The sequence below is a fragment of the Crocodylus porosus genome, unplaced genomic scaffold (genome assembly GCF_001723895.1).
Source record: "Crocodylus porosus isolate Cpor-Errol unplaced genomic scaffold, CroPor_comp1, whole genome shotgun sequence".
NCBI classification, from domain to species: domain Eukaryota; kingdom Metazoa; phylum Chordata; order Crocodylia; family Crocodylidae; genus Crocodylus; species Crocodylus porosus.
The window spans coordinates 56,582,266-56,600,405 of NW_017728931.1; the positions used below are offsets into that span (position 1 = coordinate 56,582,266).

General features: G+C 40.7%; 1 long non-coding RNA gene across 1 annotated transcript in view; it reads left to right on the plus strand.

Moving 5' to 3' along the window:
* Positions 1 to 18,140, plus strand: part of LOC109316779 — a 28,881-nt gene that overhangs the window by 9,913 nt on the left and 828 nt on the right. The window contains exon 2 of the long non-coding RNA XR_002102920.1: positions 16,236 to 16,374. This is a non-coding gene — a long non-coding RNA (uncharacterized LOC109316779). The remainder of the gene's footprint in view (positions 1 to 16,235; positions 16,375 to 18,140) is intronic.

The window sequence follows — 18,140 nt, forward strand, 5'->3', positions numbered from 1 at the left end:
TCAAGCCAGAATCCTGGGGGGTGCTAGCGCACATCTTTCTGGCATGTCGCCAGCATGGGCTGTGTGTTTACTTCCTTCCTGCTGCCCCTGAGGTCTCTGTGATTTGCAGTCCACAATCATAGCAGCAGGACTCTGCAGGGTGTTGCTCATCACTTCCTCTTCCTGCTTCCAGGTGCCTCTGGGATTTGTAGTCCACAGTTGCAGCCAGGACTAAGTAAGCCAGCAGGGTAATACAGCTCTGTACTCAAGCAAAGGTGAGTTTAATCGCCTTCCCTGGCCTCAGACCCCAGTTGGGGTTTGCTGGTGGGGAGGGGGAGAGAGGGGGACAGCGAGCCAGCCATCTGTGCTCTTTGGAACAGAAAGCACAGCCCAGCCCAGGGCTGCAAAGCATGCTGGGATTCTGGAGGAATCTGATTTAACTTGAACCGGGAAGGGGTCTGGGACAGAAGTTTTATAAACTGGTTTGACCTAAATTGGTTAAGTCTGATGCTACATTCAACCAGGTTTATCTTAAACAAGTTTCAGCCTTTTATAAAGTGGTTTATGTGCACTGAATTTCTGTTCTGTTACAGGTTTAAACCAGTTTTTGATCACTTAAACCAGTTTGTGTAACGTCTGTCCCTAAGCTTAGTCTAATGGGAGAGCAATGGCGAAGAGGGAGCAGCTGCTGTGCCTAGGACTGAGGCTGTACTCCAGGTTTCAACCACCATCCTGCCCTATCCTGCTTATAGAGTAGGAAGAGCAAGGATTCCTAAATGCAGAACCTTTTTTTGTGTTGTAAAACCAACAGGCAAGGGTTGCACGCTTGGGCAATGCTGTCATGTTCCCCAGGATACTGACCAGGTCCAATGTGGAAATGACCGAATTTGCAGATGCTAGGGAAAGTCCTGGCGGGATTGGGAATGCTACTGCTATGGTTTCTATGGAAACAGGAGTGGAAGATGAGAGGCAGCTAACAAGAGCTCAGACTCAGCTGCTGGATGCTGATTTTAAAATGTGGGCTTTTAAAAATAGCCCTTTACCTTATTTTCCCCCATCCAAACTGCTTCCATGGAAAGGGATCTGAAAGGTAGTGGGTTGCCAGCAGCAATGAATGAGAAATCTCACTTGTCACTTTTATCTGCTGGCTGTCATGCAAGTAGCAGTTTACTAAAGCTGGCTGCAGACTCTTAATGTGTATAGTATTTGTAATTTTGGAAGAAAAGGGAAATAAGGGGCACTTTAAAGATGATTTTCCCTTACTATTTTGTGTCCCTTTGTAGAATGCAGTGACTTCAGTGGAAGAATATTGTCTTATACATGCAATTTCAGCACTATTAGAATATATTTATAGAATATGACATTTACAAAGAAATAGAGAAATAAATGCAACATATATTTTGGAGGCGTCTCAGATAGATCCACTCTGTATACAAGGCTGGATGGAAAAGAAAGAATATAACTTATCTGTTATTCCTTTTGTGTTATTCCTTTTCTTCCTTTTTATCTGTGCCAACATTGTTCCTACATTAGCATGTCTTGCTTTCTCAGCTCCAATGCTATGGTGCTTCAAGATATTTTTAATGGAATTTTTCAGATCTTTCATGTGGAGGTCACTAGGCATGGGTAAAAAAAAGAATTTCTTACTGACCCTTTGCTTTATTTAATACTTTTGATTTGTTTTCTTTTGTTTGATGGAAGATTATTTGTATGGTGGGGTACTATATAGTAAAAACCTCTGTGTGAAATTACCAGCTGACACTTGGATGAAATTCAGTGTCCATTTTTAAAATAGGATTGTAGCTCCAGATGATTTGTATTAGGACCAAAGTAATGTAGTGACTGTTTTTGGTTTGGTAGTTTGCTATGTTGGTTGATGATCTGCTGCTAAATCTGTTACTGCTTTGCATTTAGATTGTGGGATCTAGAACAAATTGTGTTGAAGCTTCCTATCAACCTTCTATAATAATTTAGCAATTTAAATAGAAATTATGAAACAAAGGAAATCAACCTGTAGGGGAGAGGTATGGAATATGTGTCAGGTGGGGTTCTCCTATCTCTCTTTCTATTTAAAAAATACATCATAAATTTACTTTTGAGGTTACTGCATTTTAAAGCTATTGTTTATGTAGAGATGGGAGCTATTTCTCTTCCTCCACTCCATCCATCTTCCCCAAATGTTGATTTCCTATTTAAACAGACTGTATTTCCCACCAGTGCAAATCAAACAGCAAAATTGAATTAGTGGTTAAGTTGTGTAATTCTCATCAGTTTCTCTTCTCAGCCTCAAGTACCCGCAGCATGTCACCCAGGCCAGAGTCAGAAGTTGCACATAAACTGATATAAGTGATCAGAAACTAGTTTAAGTATGTAACACAACAGAAGCTCAATGCACATAAACTGCTTTTAAATGGCTGAAACTGGTTTAAGATGCACCTGGATGGAGGTAGTATCAGACTTAACTGATTTAGGTTAACTAAATCAGTTCCAGAGCCCCTCCAGATTCACGTTACTGTACAGTCCCCAGCACCCCAGGATGCTCTGCACCTCCCCCACCATGCCCCTTGCAGGGTGGGTGGGCTAGGTTTGGCCCAAGCTGTCTGCTCCAGCCTAGCAGGGAGGTGTGCTCTAGTGCCATCCAGCTTCTGGCCAGAGCCACTGCAAGCATGTGGCTGCATTTCCAGAATCAAAGTGAATGTCTGTTCACTTGCTTATCAGTTCAGTCTATGCAGCTTAGATTGAAGATTGAATCAATTCAACTTCAAGCTTTTTGACTGCCTGTATTTATCCCCCATAGTCCATCAGTCTCCATTCCCAGCTACTGTTGAGCTGATATGCAGACTCTCTCTTTCTTGCTTGTTCTGTCTCTCCTGCCCGTTATATCCTAAGTTCCATTTTTTTTCTCCTGAGCTACTTTCCTACTATCTAGCCAACAGCCAGGGACAGAGCTGAAGAGAAGACTTTGATAAAGAATGGAAGTTATTTTTCCCCATGATAATCAGGGTAACTGCAGGCACATGGTACTTCTATCAGCTAATCATGGCAAAATTCAATTATCTTAAGAAGAGTAAAGTGTTGTCTAATTTTAAAAATTCAGAAATGCCTGTTGTCTAAGATAATATATATTTTTCAGAACAAAAGGAAACAGGAAAATGTAAAAATGGCCTAATTCTAATCTATTTTCTTTGCACGTCAGTAGGTATTTTTCTTAATATTTTATATGAAAAATCCAATCATCCTCTAAAGACTTATTGTACTGATTTTGGAGACCTTCGAATTTATTCACTAAAGTGTAAAACTTTAGTTCATCATCACAATTTTAACTATGGGGGCTGTTAATACCTCCATTTTATAGATATAGCTATTAATATCAGTCACTTTCTCTCTCTCTCTCTCTCTCTGGGGTGGGGGGAAGTTCGCTTAAGTGCAGTTTCATTGTATGCATTTTTCAGTAACTTTAACATTTTTTGAGAAAAGAATAATGGTTACTGCTTACTATATTAGTTTTAGGTTTTCCCTTTGACGTGCTCTGCATTCCTTCTCCTGATTATAATACATTTAGCTGTTGTTCTGCTTCCAGATTTACAGATATAACACGTACTGATTTGTCCTCCCAGAGGCATGGTAAATTTGACGTGCAATTTTTGAAATATTGTACTTGTAGCTGTTGAAAATCTTCAAAGACTATAAACATCATTAGCTGCTAAATAACACATCAATTGCTATAGCGCACTGTGTTTACATATACACAGGTATGATTGTAGAGTACTCATGAATACTGAGTGTGCAGTAATAGTGCAGATATTATAGTATCTTAAATCAAGATCATATGATTTTCCTGCTTTAAAATAAATTCCTTTTTTAATACTGCCACTGTTTCCTTGAATTCTATCCCAACAAGGAATATTTTTATTTTGATGGAGCCCGTCCTCTGTCTCAGAAATGTCTGCATGAAGGTGAGGCTGTTCTTAAGAAAATACTTAAAGCTGTTTACTTTCCAGTGACTTCCAGTGAGACTCGGGTTCTAAGTTTGTTTAAATAGTTTCACTTTGGAAATGAGTTGTTGGTCTTAAGTCATTTAGACACTTGCAGTTTTTATCCCAATGTGTAATGACTCTGTTAGAGTTACTTTCTAAAGCTTCAGGAAAGTGGCAATAATTCGCTTAAAAATGGGGAGGTTGATAGAAGTGCCCATCCCTTCATTGAAGGCAGCAGTGTGTCTCTCTGCTTCCCTAGATTTCTTTCTACATCAGTACCCATCGCAACACTGCCTGGGTACATCTTGCTGGATAGACCTTTATCTATGATTTCTGCCAAGCCTTAGGGACTTGTTACATGGTAATTTTGGGCAGCTCATGGAGCTCTTAACACTTGCACATTAACACGTGAAATGGGCTTTAAGCACTTGTTATACAGCTCAAAGTTATGCCACTTCCAGGGCAGTACTCTCTGATCCATGCTATCCAGTTTATGTTACACTAAGGTGTGGCCACTCTAGTGTAAACATCACCCCCCTCTCCCCTGCTGGCTTGGATCAGGCCCACTACCCCCCACCCCACCCTCCCCAGCACCCCAGATCCCTGCTCACTGTACTCCATTCCCCTGCTTACTTGTGGCTGCCTGCACTGTCTGTCCCAAGGAAGCAGGCAGGGAATGGTTAACCTGCTTGTCCGGTTCCCATCACTACTGCTGTTCTCTGGGTGGGCTCAGCCTCAAGAAAAGCATCAGCATGGCAGTGGTGGCTGGACAAATAGGTTAATCCTTCCCTGCCTGCTCCCCTGGGACAGACAGCTGGGCAGCTACAAATACACAGGGGTAGGGGGAGCCCCAAGGGGCAGATGGTTACTGCCTGGGGGTGGGGGTCTGGATGGGAGGAGGGGGGCAGGGGAAGCAAGGGAATTCTTACCTTTTTTATTACTTCAGGCCCCTGCTGGCCTGAAGTGTGACTTCAGCTAGCACTAAAACCAATCATCATTTGTGTGGCTCACATTATAAGGTGCAACAAGGCAGGCTCTTACTAATTCCAGCAGGGAGTGTGTTAAAACATGTGAAACATTGTAGTGTTGACTACAGTAATTATTATAGGTGCTATTGGAGACAATTAAGGGAAAATGAGTTTAGTATTTGACACTAAATGCAACAAGGCTTGTTGTCTTTCTTGCTTAAGCTGGGAAGGGATTGCAAAGCCTCTCCCTTACTACTTGTACCTTCCCAAGACCAGGGTGATGCTGGTTTGGATATTGATACTGGGTGATACTGGCATGGGCAGCTTCAGTCCTCCCATTCCCAGGGGGACTGGTGCAGCAGGAAGAAGCCCCCTGCCCACTTCTCATGCTGGGAACTCTGGTGAAAGAAGCAGGCAGAGGGCTTGTGGCACTGCTTCCTCCAGTTGGCTCCCAGTTTCTGAGAGCCAAGCAGACAGAGCAGCATGGCAAAACTTCCTGCCTGTTTTTCTCTCTGGGGACTCCAGAGTGAGGAAGTAGGGGGGTGGAACTGCTCCCTGTATTCTGCTTCTGGTGCCTAGGTGCTGAGATGGCAAAGCCCCCTGCCTGCTTCTCAGTATGGACTCAAGTGTCTGAGGAGCCAAAGAGGAGCAGCTGGTATCTTCTCTAAATCAGGGTATTCCTACTCTTTGAAAGACACAGCACCTTTTCTCTGCAGCTCCACTCCTCCTGGTCCTCAGGAACAGTTAAACTATGAGAAAGTGTGCAGATGTTCTTTCTCCTGTGAGAAACTCTCCTGGAAGCAACTTCTACCTGGTTGACGTTGGATTATTTTTCTCTTGGAATGGCCATTTTTGTTCTGGGAGATAAAACTGGAGACTCTGTATTCATAGTTTCCATTAGGAGACTGGCCATTCTTCTAGGAGAAATGGAACTGCTGTATGTGGTTAGGGAAGGTTGTTAAGCAACTAGGACTAATCCAGCCCATCCTTCATCTTTCCTTTTGTGCAGGAGCCATATACTGTACTCTCTGAATGGTAATCAGTCAGTCTGTGATACTGTTGAGGCCGCTATTTCAGGCTAGGGTCAGCTGTTAACAAGTACTTATTACAGAATTATTGACATTAGAAACAAATGTATTAGGTGGTCTATTCTATTTCCCCTGTCAAATATGGAATTGTTCTTACTAATGTTTTTTCCTAGCATTTAGCTTTAAATGTCCCTAGAGATGGGACTATTACCATGTCACTGGAAGCTTAATAGATCTCATTGACCTAACAGTGTTTCCTAATAACCAGTCTTAATATTCTTTTTCTTAATGTCATCCCTTTACTACTAGTCATATCACATTGTACCACTTCCAATAAATTTGCTACTTTCTTTTAGTGCTGAATCTCTTCAATTATTTACAGACTCTTACGTTTCCTCTGTCACTGTTTAGCTAAACAATGCATATTTAGCTCTTTCATTGTTTGCTGCTAAATTAAACCTTTCAGTTCCTCATCACTTTTCTTTTTTCTTTTTCCCTGTACTCCTTCCTGGTTAGAGCAGGGAGAAGAAAAAATTATTTCTGAGATGGTCATACCACTCCAGAACAAGCCCTCAGCCTTTGTGGAGTCAACTTAAACTGTTATCATTTGGGACAGGGTAGACTTGTGATTTTTAAAAAAATAAATAACTTGGATCTAAGATCATTGTATCAGGCTAGCTGTTACAGCATCTAATACCATCCATACAGTTATAATATTAGCCCGTACATCTTTCAGTCAAGTCAGGAAAAAAATTTAAAGTTGTCTTGCCCATAGAAATTCTTCACAATTGACTACTCATTCATGAGATTTCAGCAGGAGGAAGAAATTAGGCCCATCAAATAGGAAATTGCCTCCTTCTCCCAACTCCCACTGTCAATATGAGCCCTCAGCACTTCTGTGGCAATTGATGAAATAGGGAGTAAGACGAGAGAAGGAGATCCTTTGTAGCAGCATTGTCCCAAGTCAGTATTCCTGTACCATAGACCAGAGGCAGAGCTCTTTGTCATTATAATACCAGTGATAGGAGGTTCCTTTGTATTCTAATTGCATTCTTTTTAAAGACAAAGCATATCAAAAGCAATATCCAGTATTTCATCACATTTCTTTGGCTTGTGAAAGGAGGAAATGTAGAGTCTTTGAGTAGAGAACTGTACCGATCACCAAGTCAGGAACTCTTGCTTGGGCTTTCCACTTCCTCAACAAATCTGCAAATCTATTGCCTGAATAGGTTGCAGTATGGCTCACATGAACCTAAAATAACCTTCTATACTGTTTATTTTTCATCAGGTGAAATAAGTGAATCATAGAAAAACAGAGCTGGAAGAGACCTCAGGAGGTCATCTAGTCCAAATCCCTACTCAAAGCAGGACTGTTCACAAATATATCATCCCAGCCAAGACTTTGTCTAGCTGAGTCTTAAAAAACTCCATGGATGGGGATTCCACAACCCCTCGGGTAACCTGTTCCAGTGATTTACTACCCTCCTCACAAGAGGCTTTCCTAATATCTAATCTAAGCTTCCCCTTCTGCAACTTGAGATGATTGCTCTTTGTTCTGTTATCTGCTACCACTGAGAACAGTCTCCATCCTCTTTGGGAACCACCCTCCAGGTAGTTGAAGGCTACAATTAAATACCTCCTCTGTCTTTTCCTTTCCAGACTAAATAAGTCCAGTTCATAGGATCATAGGAAGTTAGGTTGGAAGGGACCTCAGGAGGTGATCTAGTCCAACCCCTGCTCAGAGCAAGACCATCCCCAACTAGATCATTCCAGCTAGGGCTTTGTCAAGCCAGACCTTAACCTCCAAGGATCCTCTCCAGGTAACTTGTTCCAGTGCTTCACCACCCTCCTAGTGAGAGAGTTTTTCCTAATATCCAACCTAAACCTTCCTTGCTGCAACTTGAGACCATTGCCTGTTGTTCTGTCATATGTCACTGCTAAGAACAGTTCAGCTCCATCCTCTTCAGAACCTCTTCAGATTTCAGGTAGTTAATGGCTGTTATCAAATCCCCTCTCAGTCTTCTCTTCTCCAAACTAAATAAGCCCAGTTCCATCAGCTTCTCCTCATAAGTCCTGTGCCCTAGCCCTCAGAACCATTTTTGCTGCTCTCTGCTATACTCTTTCCTACTTGTCCACATCCTTTCTATAGTGGGAGCCCAAAACTGTACTCTAGATATGGCTTCACCAGTGCAGAGTAGAATGGAATAATTAGTTCCCTCAATATGTTGGCAATGCTTCTACTAATAAAGGCCAGTCTGCCGTTAGCCAGTTTTCTATTCACCTTACCATCCATTCATCCAATCCATACTTCTTTAGCTTGCTTGAAAAAAATGCAATGGGAGATGGTATCAAAAGCCTTGCTAAAATCCACTGCTTTCTCCATATCCACAGAGCCAATTATTTCATCATAAAAGACAATCAGGTTGGTCAGGCATGACTTGCCCTTTGGTGAATCTATGCTGACTGCTTCTAGTCACCTTCTCCAAGTGCTTAGGAATAGATTCTTTGAGGGCCTGCTCCACGATTTTTCTAGGGACTGAGATGAGGCTGACTGGTTTGTAGTTCCCTGGATTCTCCTTCTTGCCTTTCTTAAAGTTGAGCACTGTATTTGCCCTTTTACAATCATTTGGGACCTCACCTGATAGCTATGCATTTTCAAAGATAATAGCAAGTAGGTCTGTATTCACATCAGACCATCAGCACCCTCAGATGCATTGCATCTGGCCCCATGGACTTGTATATGTCCAGCTTTTCTAAATAATCCCTAACCTGTTCTTTTACCACTGAAGACTGCTCACCTTCTCACCAAACTGTGCTGCCTGGTGCAGTAGTTTGGGAGCTGACCTTGCCTGTGAAGACAGAGATAAAACAGTCATTCAATACTTAAGCCTCTTCCTCATCAGTCGCTAGGTTGCTTCTCCTATTCAGTAAGGGAGCAACATTTTTCCTCTTGTTGCTGACATATTTGTAGAAATCCATCTTGTTATCCTTCACATCCCTTGCTAGCTGCAACTCCAATTGTGCTTTAGCCTTCCTGACTTCTTCCCTGCATGCACGAGCCATATTCTTATACTCCTCCCAAGTTGATTGTCCAACTTTTCATTTCTTATAAGATTCCTTCTTGTGTTTAAGCTCACTGAAGAGTTCTTTTCTAAACTGAGCTGGTCACTTGCCACATTTGCTATTCTTCCTGCACATCATGATGTTTTGTTCCCGTGCCCTCAGTAAGGTTTCTTTAAAATACAACCCACTCTCCTGGACTCCTTTCCACCTTAGACTGGCCTTCCAGAGGATCCTGCACATCAGTTCCCTGACGGAGTCAAAGTCTGCTTTTCTGAAGTCCAGGGTCTATACTCTGCTGCTCTTCTTTCTTCCTTTTGTCAGGATCCTGAACTCAATCATCTCATGGTCACTGCTGCCCAACTTGCCATCCACCTCTACGTCTGCTTACCAATCTTCCCTGTTTGTGAGGAGTAGGTCAAAAAGAGCACAGTCTCTCCAACACTTGCGCCAGGAAAGTTGCCTCCAACGCTTTTCAGAAATGTCCTAGACTGCCTGTGCGCTGATTTGTTTTGCTCTCCCAGCAGATGTCAGGGTGATTGAAGTCCCTCATAAGAACCAGGGCCTGGGATCTGGAAACTTCCACTAGTTGTCTGAAGAAAGTTCCCTCAGCCTCTCCTCATAAGTCATGTGCTCAAACCCCCTAACTATTTTTGCCCTTTGCTGGACTCTCTCCAATTTGTCCCCATCCTTTCTGTAGTGGGAGTACCAAAACTGTGGACAGAGTATTCCAGATGTGGTCCCACCAGTGCCAAATAGAAGAGAATAATCTTTTTCTTGTGTATGTTACTGTAAATATAAACCACAATTCTTGGAAGGACAATGGTTTTGGATGTGATGAAAAGATATCAAAAGCCTGTTTGTCTGGAAATCAGGCAGACAAAAACATTTTGTTGTACAGAATTCATAAGTCAAATAGTAAAATCTTCAGTTTCTAGAGAATCTCATACACTGTTGGTTTACACATTTTATATTTATTCAGCAAGCACAACAAATTACCTGCCTAATTTGCTGAAAGAGGAATGAGATTCAAATAACCAGTTAAAAATCATTTGGTTTGCAACCTGATGCTTATTCCAAAATGTGTGCACATCTTTGGGTATACAAGTACATCCTGAATTCACTTTTCAGCATTTTCAGGTATGGGTGCTTATATCTGAAGACTTAAGTTATCATTTAAGCCTCACTTTTGCATATGCTCAGCACCTCTGAAAATTAAGTGAGTGTGGAAAGCCCTTCCTGAACTGTAGAAGTGTAGATCCACTGAGCTTTTGAAATGTCCCTCTGATGTCAGTGGGGACGAACAAAATGAAGTCAGTAAGGGTCCACATTAGAACGCTCTCATTGCACCTAAGTATGGATTTAGGTGCCCTATTTTAGACATCTACATTTAAAAATGTCGGTGTTAGTTCTTTGGTAGGTTCTCAACATAGCTGTCTTTTAGTTTCTGCACTGGAATTTTTAAATATATATATTTTCTTTAAAAAAAAAAATATATATATATATATATTATCTTTAAAAAGTCAACAGAATAGATGTATATATTTATGCATAGATGTATATATATTCTGTTGGCTTGTTAAAGATAACTTTGGAAGAAATCTTCAACCTGAAGGAATTACCTGATATAAAATCCTTTCTGTAAATCATTGGAAAAGGGCAATCATTATAATCCTTTTTGAATGAATTTGTTAAAGGCTTTGTCATGTTGGTATTTATTCTTAAATTTGTATTTTTATATCTGTTGCTGAAAAAAAAAAATCCTTCAAACTGAACATATAGCTACCATGTTCTGTTGAGAAGTCAAAATATATTTAACACCTTCAGTTCTCAAGATAAAAACAAGTATTTAAATGTATATTCATTCATACTCGTATCACATATCCTTTGTGATTTACCAGTTTCCAATACTGGGAGTCATGCAAAAATGTTTGTCAAACTACTAAGTAAAAGTTAGTTCAGCAGTGAATGAGCAGCACTTCCATTCAAGTCAATGAAATTATTTACTCTGATACAGATTTGGGGCCAAAAACTACAGCTGGTTACACTTACAGAAATTCAGAGTAACACCTGTTAAATGTGATTGGTTACTTCAGATTTGCATCAGTTTAAGAGAAATTGTCCTTTGTTCCTTAAAATTCTGTCATGGATTTTCTAGCTATATCAAATGGTCTGGAGAGGTCATAGGTTACTGCAGCTCCACTAAAGCTATCATTTTTTATTGCTTTTGCCATTGCTGACACATGAATGTGTTTGGTATCCATGTCCAATGACCTCAGAGTGCCTATACATGAGCAGGGAGGCTGCTCCAATGTGCTGTAATTCCAGTCCATCAGAGGAGACTGGATTAATCAAGTCTGCTGGTACATGGCAGTTACTGTGCTCCAAGAGCCTCCTGCATTTCATGTATCAGCGTCCCTGTGCTTCAAAATGGTAGGAGAGGTACTTCATCTAAAGCTCATTTGATGAGCTTTAGATAAAGTGCCCCTGCCACCATCTTGCAGTGTTGGACACTGACACATGAGACTCTCCAGGCACTTTAATTAGAGTGGCTCTAAGAGCCACTCTAATTAAAGTGCCCCCCTCTCCCCCACTCCTGGAGAGCATTTATAAATGACCTCAAATATCATTTCATTCTGACATAGCCTAATACAGTGTGTAAGACCCAATTCTGCCATCATGTCTGCAATGTTTGTGAGACCCATGGAAGAAAATGGGATGTGTGTTTGTCCAAGAGGTGCAAAAAATCCCAAACATCTTTATATTGTATAGATCCATCTGGGTGGATTTCAAACCAGTTTTGGGTGTGTAACAGTTGACATTTGATAGAATAATTTAAATGTTTGAGCCTTCTCAGATATGTAGCCAAAAGAGAACAGTGTGGTTGCATGCGTTTTTAAAACATCTTCAAGTTGCCTAAGATTAGTATGCAAAGTTTAAGACTTGGTGGTACCTGTGAATTTGTCATATTTCCTTCAGGACTTGAAGAATTTCAAAGTCTATGTACATCTTTCCCCCCGCCCCCCCAAAATGTGGTATTTTAAAGTTATCATTTTGAATATATGTGTGTCTTAATTTTAGTACAGGTACTCCTTACTTAACATTGTCCCCGTTACATTGTTTCATTATTATGTTGCAGATCTATTGGAGAACGTACTCATTTAAAGTTGTGCAATGTTTGGTTATAATGTTGTTTAGCTGCCGCCTGCTAGCGGGAATGTACTGTGACGTAATTGGATTCACTTAACATTTTTTCACTTAGTCACATTTTTCAAGAACATAACTATGACATTAAGCGAGGAGTAGCTGTAATTCAAAAAACATAATATAAGTTAGGTTAACAATAACGTGGGAGTAAGGCCTGCAAGCTTTGTTTGATGAGATAAAATAAATGTTGCTTTACTTTACAGACCTCAGGCCCAAGACATGATATTTCCTCTTCTAAAATTTGCCTATCCAGAGTTTTTAAAGGGATAATATATATTTCTGGATAGAAACTTTAAAAATAAGTTTAGTGTCATAGCTTTTAACTTTTAAAATAAGTTTAGTGTTGTTCCCATAAATATTTATGGCAAAGTAGTTTTCTTCTGTGTCTTACTATGTGTAACTAGCATTCCTCCAATGATTGTATTGTTCTCCTAGAAAAATACAAGAGACTGAAAATAGGACTGGCAGCCAGGAACGTGCAAGTTAAATTATGAACTCTTCTACTAGCTCACTTTGAAGCTTTGAGCAAATTATTTACCTCTCTGTAAAATGGAGGTGGTAAAGATTTGCTAATTCCTGGGAGTGTTGGAGGATTAATTAGTTAATGTTTATATATCACTTTTGAAGATGCAAAGATATACAAGTGCTAATTATTTTTAATTGTTTGAATATTCTGTGCATTGTTGTTTTTGTTTAGAGGTATCTTCTAAACTACTGGCATTTCAGCAAAACATATTTACTCACCACTTACTGTTGGAGGGGGAATGGCTTAGTGGTCTAAACATCACCCCTTTTGAAATACCTGGATTCCCTGCACCTGGATTTGACTCTTAAAACAGATGCATCAATCTTCCATTCTTTCATGGTGTATAATATGATTTCTATTAAATTTCCTTTGTAGTGATGCCGTTGGTGAAGTTTAATCTACTTTCCATGGATGCTTAAGATTCTCTAGCTAAGTACAGATGTTCAAAAAGCCCCTAGCAGAAGTTCTTTAATTATTACACTTTATTTAAAGTGCTCTAAGTTAGAGCAGGAATGAATTAAACAGACATTCACTGTTTGGGCTGGGCTTGGTGCCTGCCTACACTGGCCAAGGCCAATAGGTGGGGGGTGCTCCCACACACTTCCCAGGAAGCTGCCAAAGAAACCCCTCCCCAGCTGTACCCCTCTTTCAGCTGGCAATTGTCTGCAGTGGCTGGGGGGTAACACAGCCCTCCTGCTGTGAGGGCCCCCCACTCTTGCTGGCTGGGGTCTTGAGGGGAGAGAGTCTGAATGGCAGGGGGTTCCCTTCCCCCCCCCCAGGCCTCTTAACAGCTGCAGCCAGCAGCTGCAGCACAGGGCTACTGGGCCTGGCTTTTTCTGCATCAGGAACTGTGGCTGGGGTGGGGGGAGTGAGGCTGACTGCTGCACAAACAGCCCCCCCACCCCACCCCAAGAGCCCAGCCAACAAGCTGTGTGGGGGCCCCTCATGGCAGGGGAGCTACTTTCCTTCCCACCCCAGTTCTCTGCATGGGAAAAAGACAGTATGGCAATCCCATACTGCAGCTCCTGCCTGCAGCTGTTGAGGCCAGGGTGGGGGGGTAGGGAGCCCCCTGCCATATGGGCTTAGCCCAGCCCCCTCCCCCTTGAGACCCCTGCCAGCAAGCTTTGGGGGGTCCTCATGGTGGGGGGCTTTTACCCCCACACACACCCTGAGCTTCCTGACAATGGCAGCCAGCAGCTGCAGCATGAGGCTGCCCTGCCAGGCTTTTCGCTGTGCTAGGAACTGGGGGTGGGGGGCTTGGGAATGCAGTTTCTCTTCCACACAGACCCAGCTTGTCCCCACCAAGACCCAAGTCCACAAAATTGGGGTGGGGGGAGGTCAATGTTGCAGACAGGCTCAATTTCCCTACCCCCATGCCTACCTGTGCAGGGAGGAAACAGCCTTTTCTTTCTCCTCTCTGTGACAGCCTGAGGGCGGGACTGGATCGGTGCTCACCGGAGCAGGTGAACACTGGATGAGTCTAGCAAGCTGTCCGATGAGAGGCCCCTGGGATCATGCTAGAATGTGATCTACATTGAAGTGCATTGGATGTGGTACAGATGTTAAACAAAGTGCTCTAACCTAAAGCACTTTAATGCCACATCCATCAAGGATTAATTTAGAGCAGGATTCACCATTTTTAAAGTGGTTGAAGTGTTGTGAACATCTGTTCTGATGTGGCTTTAAAGTGCTTTCTGTGCAGTTAATGTGCATTAAGTGTAATGTCTGCACCTACTCCCTGTCTCTTTCAGAAAACAAAGATTTTGTTCTTAACTGAAATTACTTTGCATTAAGTAGTATGAGCACCATTTAGCTCATTGGCTTCTATTAATTACCCCAAACAGACAACATTTAAAGAAATGGGATAGTGCAGTTCACACCAAGCTCCAAACTACAGTTAACATACAATGTAGAGGTTAAGAGCTCATCGCTTTCCTGGGTTCCCACTTGTATTAACAATATAGACTCCACCTCTGTGTCCCAAGTTCCTCTATTAGAATTGCTTAGTTTCAGACTCCAACCAGGAGGCTCAGTTAGCATCTCCATATAAGGTTTCAAGATCTGTTGGCAGGGTGGGTCCACAGAAGAGACCAAACACATGGATATACACCACAGTTATCCCCTCTCTCTGCCCCCCTAAATCTCCAAAATGTTATTCCATGAGAAAAAAGATACTCTGGTCTGCCTATGTAAGGAATGAGAAAAGGTTAATGGGTGATACAGTGCTCACTAATACACTAGCACTGAAGTACAAGGACATGACAGCCCTCCAAGTCAATGGCTACAAACTGCTTCTTCCCCTCTGTAGGATGGGAATGAAGTGGGTTTTTTTTTCAAGCACTCTATCAAGCCACAGAACTGACAATCTCAAATGGTTCTAAATCTTTTAGCTGTATTTCTAAAAATAGAAATTTGAAGAACCTAATTTGGAAAGTCATTAAAGCCATGATATTTATCTACATAGAAATCAAAGTTCAGTGCAACAAAAAACCTCTTTCTGGGTTAGGGCTACATAAATTTTCACCCTTTTTTTTTTTAAAAAAAATATTTTAAGTGACTTCTCAATTTATCTTTTTTGCTTGTTGTGAGAATGGTTTACAAGTACCAATTACAAATTTTGCTAAATGGGGAAAAAGAGCAGTGTCCAGTGTATTTTACTGCTTATTGCAAGGCTTTTATATAAATAAAAAAAAATTTTTATACTCCTTCCCAGAGCTTTTGTAGTTCCTTGCTTAGGAATTGGTTTAGTTATAGTTAGGGTATTTTTAAGTGCGGGTGACATTGGTAATAAATCCCTGAGGAGAGTAGATGGTTCTGTAATTTTTTAATCTTTATCTTTCAATTCCCTTTTGAATCCACATAGAAGTAATTTCACATTTTGCTTTGGAAGGAAGTGATGATTTATGGGGAGGCATACCTTCTGTAGTGAAGGCTGGCAAAGCGTGCCCCTTCTGGGAAGAGAGGCTTCAGAAGGTTGAGACGGGAAGGTTCCTGTTTAAGTTTTGTTGCAGGAGCATGGAGTCAGGAGTGTGTGATCAATGTGTTTTTCTGCAGAGAACAATAATTACAGTCAGCTAACTTTCTCCTATAATCATGACAATTGATTAAGTTGAAAGGTTTCAGCGGTGTCTCAGCATAAGAGAGCCTGTAGTTAGAGACCTAAATTGTGAAGTGAAAACTAGCTTAATTAATAATAAGCTTGAAAGGAAGTCGCATTCATTCTGGCAAAAATTAATCAAGGGAATATCAAGTCAAAGCTTTAGTATGATCTTAACTGTGTTTGGCAGAGTAGCTGTTGTTATGGGTTTATTTCTGTCATGTTTTAACACTCAGCTTGTCATAGTATAACTCTAGCTATGTCATTTCAAACTAGGATGTCAGGTATATTGTGGAAAGCAACCTTTATACTTTCTATTTCTCAGGATTTGCTGACAGAGCAGCAAAGTTACCAGAAATTGTCTTTCTCTCACATTGCATTTTTATTCCACAGATACTACTAGCTTATTGAACAATCCATGGACCCTTCTGTAGTGAGTCCGCTTAGTGCAGAATGGCTGCAGGGAATCTATTCAGACATCCCAGTAGAAAACTACACAGACTGGAACAAATCCCTTCCAGATTTAATACAGGTGTGTGAAAAATGTTGGGAACATGACTCATTATTGATTTTACATTAATGTTTGACAAGTAGAGTGGGGGGAATATTCCAGTGACTATTACCCACAAGACGTGTAACATTATATAAAATAAATGTCAGAACTTACCCTTTCTAAAACCTCTAGTCTTCAAAAGTCAGCAGTTAACTTGAAGGTTTTGAAATCTGAAGTATTTTCTGACAGAGTATGCATTAATGAGTATGTCCTGAAATATTTATTTAAAAAATTGTTTAAAAATGTATAAGGTTTTCTCTGCTCCTTATTGATGTTTATAAGGGTCTGTTTGGTGAGCAAAAGTGCAAAATGCAACCCAAATGCTGCAGCTCATTCCTCCCTGCATGGCATGCACCTTGAGGCTTGCTTCATTTTTTACATCTTTATTTTCTGTACCTCCTTCAACTTTGCAGATGTAATTATAGCTTACTGTTCCATTTTTAGAGATTAGAATTCAAAATTATTAGACTTAAAAATGTAGAGGCCTATACAAATTACAGTAATTAATTTTGTATAGTTGTTGTTTTTATTTTCCTGGTCTTTTTCGTGCTTTGAAACTTTTTTCTTTTTCTTTTTTTAATAACCATGAGAATTACAATTATGGCTTAGTGAGGGGGGTAAGGTTTGGGACGCATGGGGAAAGGAAGATGTTATTCTTACATTATCATTTAATTCTAGATGTTAAAACATGTAAAATCACAGGAAAAGGAAGAAAAACGCACAAAAAAAATCACAATGCTAATGATAGAGGGAGGGATTTCTTAAGGTCATAACTTTTATTGGACCTACAATGTAGTTGGGATAAGTTAGACTAGCTTTCAAATGCAAGACATTCTTTCTCGACCATCACATCTACAACATCAGTTACATTACCTAAGACGCATGTTAAAATTGTGTCTCTGGAATGCAGATTAGCATTGTCAAATTAAAAAATGTATGGTGGAATATTCAAAAGCATGATTAGTGTTGAACAAATGCTGGTCATTGAAGTGAATGTGAACTTTGAAAATCTCACCCAAGATTTTCAGGTGTCTCTTCTGTAACTACTAAACTGTTCCAATTAAAAAAAAGAAGTCTATGTGCTTATTCTGATTTAGACAAGTGCTTTTTTTTGTAATTGTTAGGGTTTTTTCCAATACGTCAAATTAGTGATAATGAAAGGTGCATTGTTAGTAGTGGTCACATTTTTTGCCCACAGAATAAATAGAATATTCAATAGCAAAAATACGAGCCTTTCCACTTTACTTTGCCAGTGAACCTTTGTTTTAATATTGAAGAACCAATGGAAAGGGAGAAGAGTGCTTTTTTTAGTATACATTCTTCTTCAGGTTTCTGGTCAGACTCTCTACAAGGGTGATGACAAACATCATTTTGTCATGGGGACACAAGTTCACTGACAAATGAATGTGAATGGTATATCTAATTCGATTTTTACCATTTGGCCGTCAAATAGCGAAATATTTTGCTTACCACTGATCTGGTCTGTGTCCTAAACTGTCTCCTAGAGCAGTGATTCTCAGCCGAGGAGAGGGTGCCATGGCACCCTGGACTGCTGTGACCACTTTTGAAGGGTTAAGCAGGGAAGAGAGGAGACCTCCTTCCTGGTCTCTCTTCAAACCGGTAAGCACTATAATGAATAAATAATTTTTTGAAACGAGGTGCTGCTCAATACACAGAAGTTCTGGAGGGGTACCTCAAATCCAAAAAGGTTAGGAACTACTGTTTTACAGATTAATTTCCCCAAG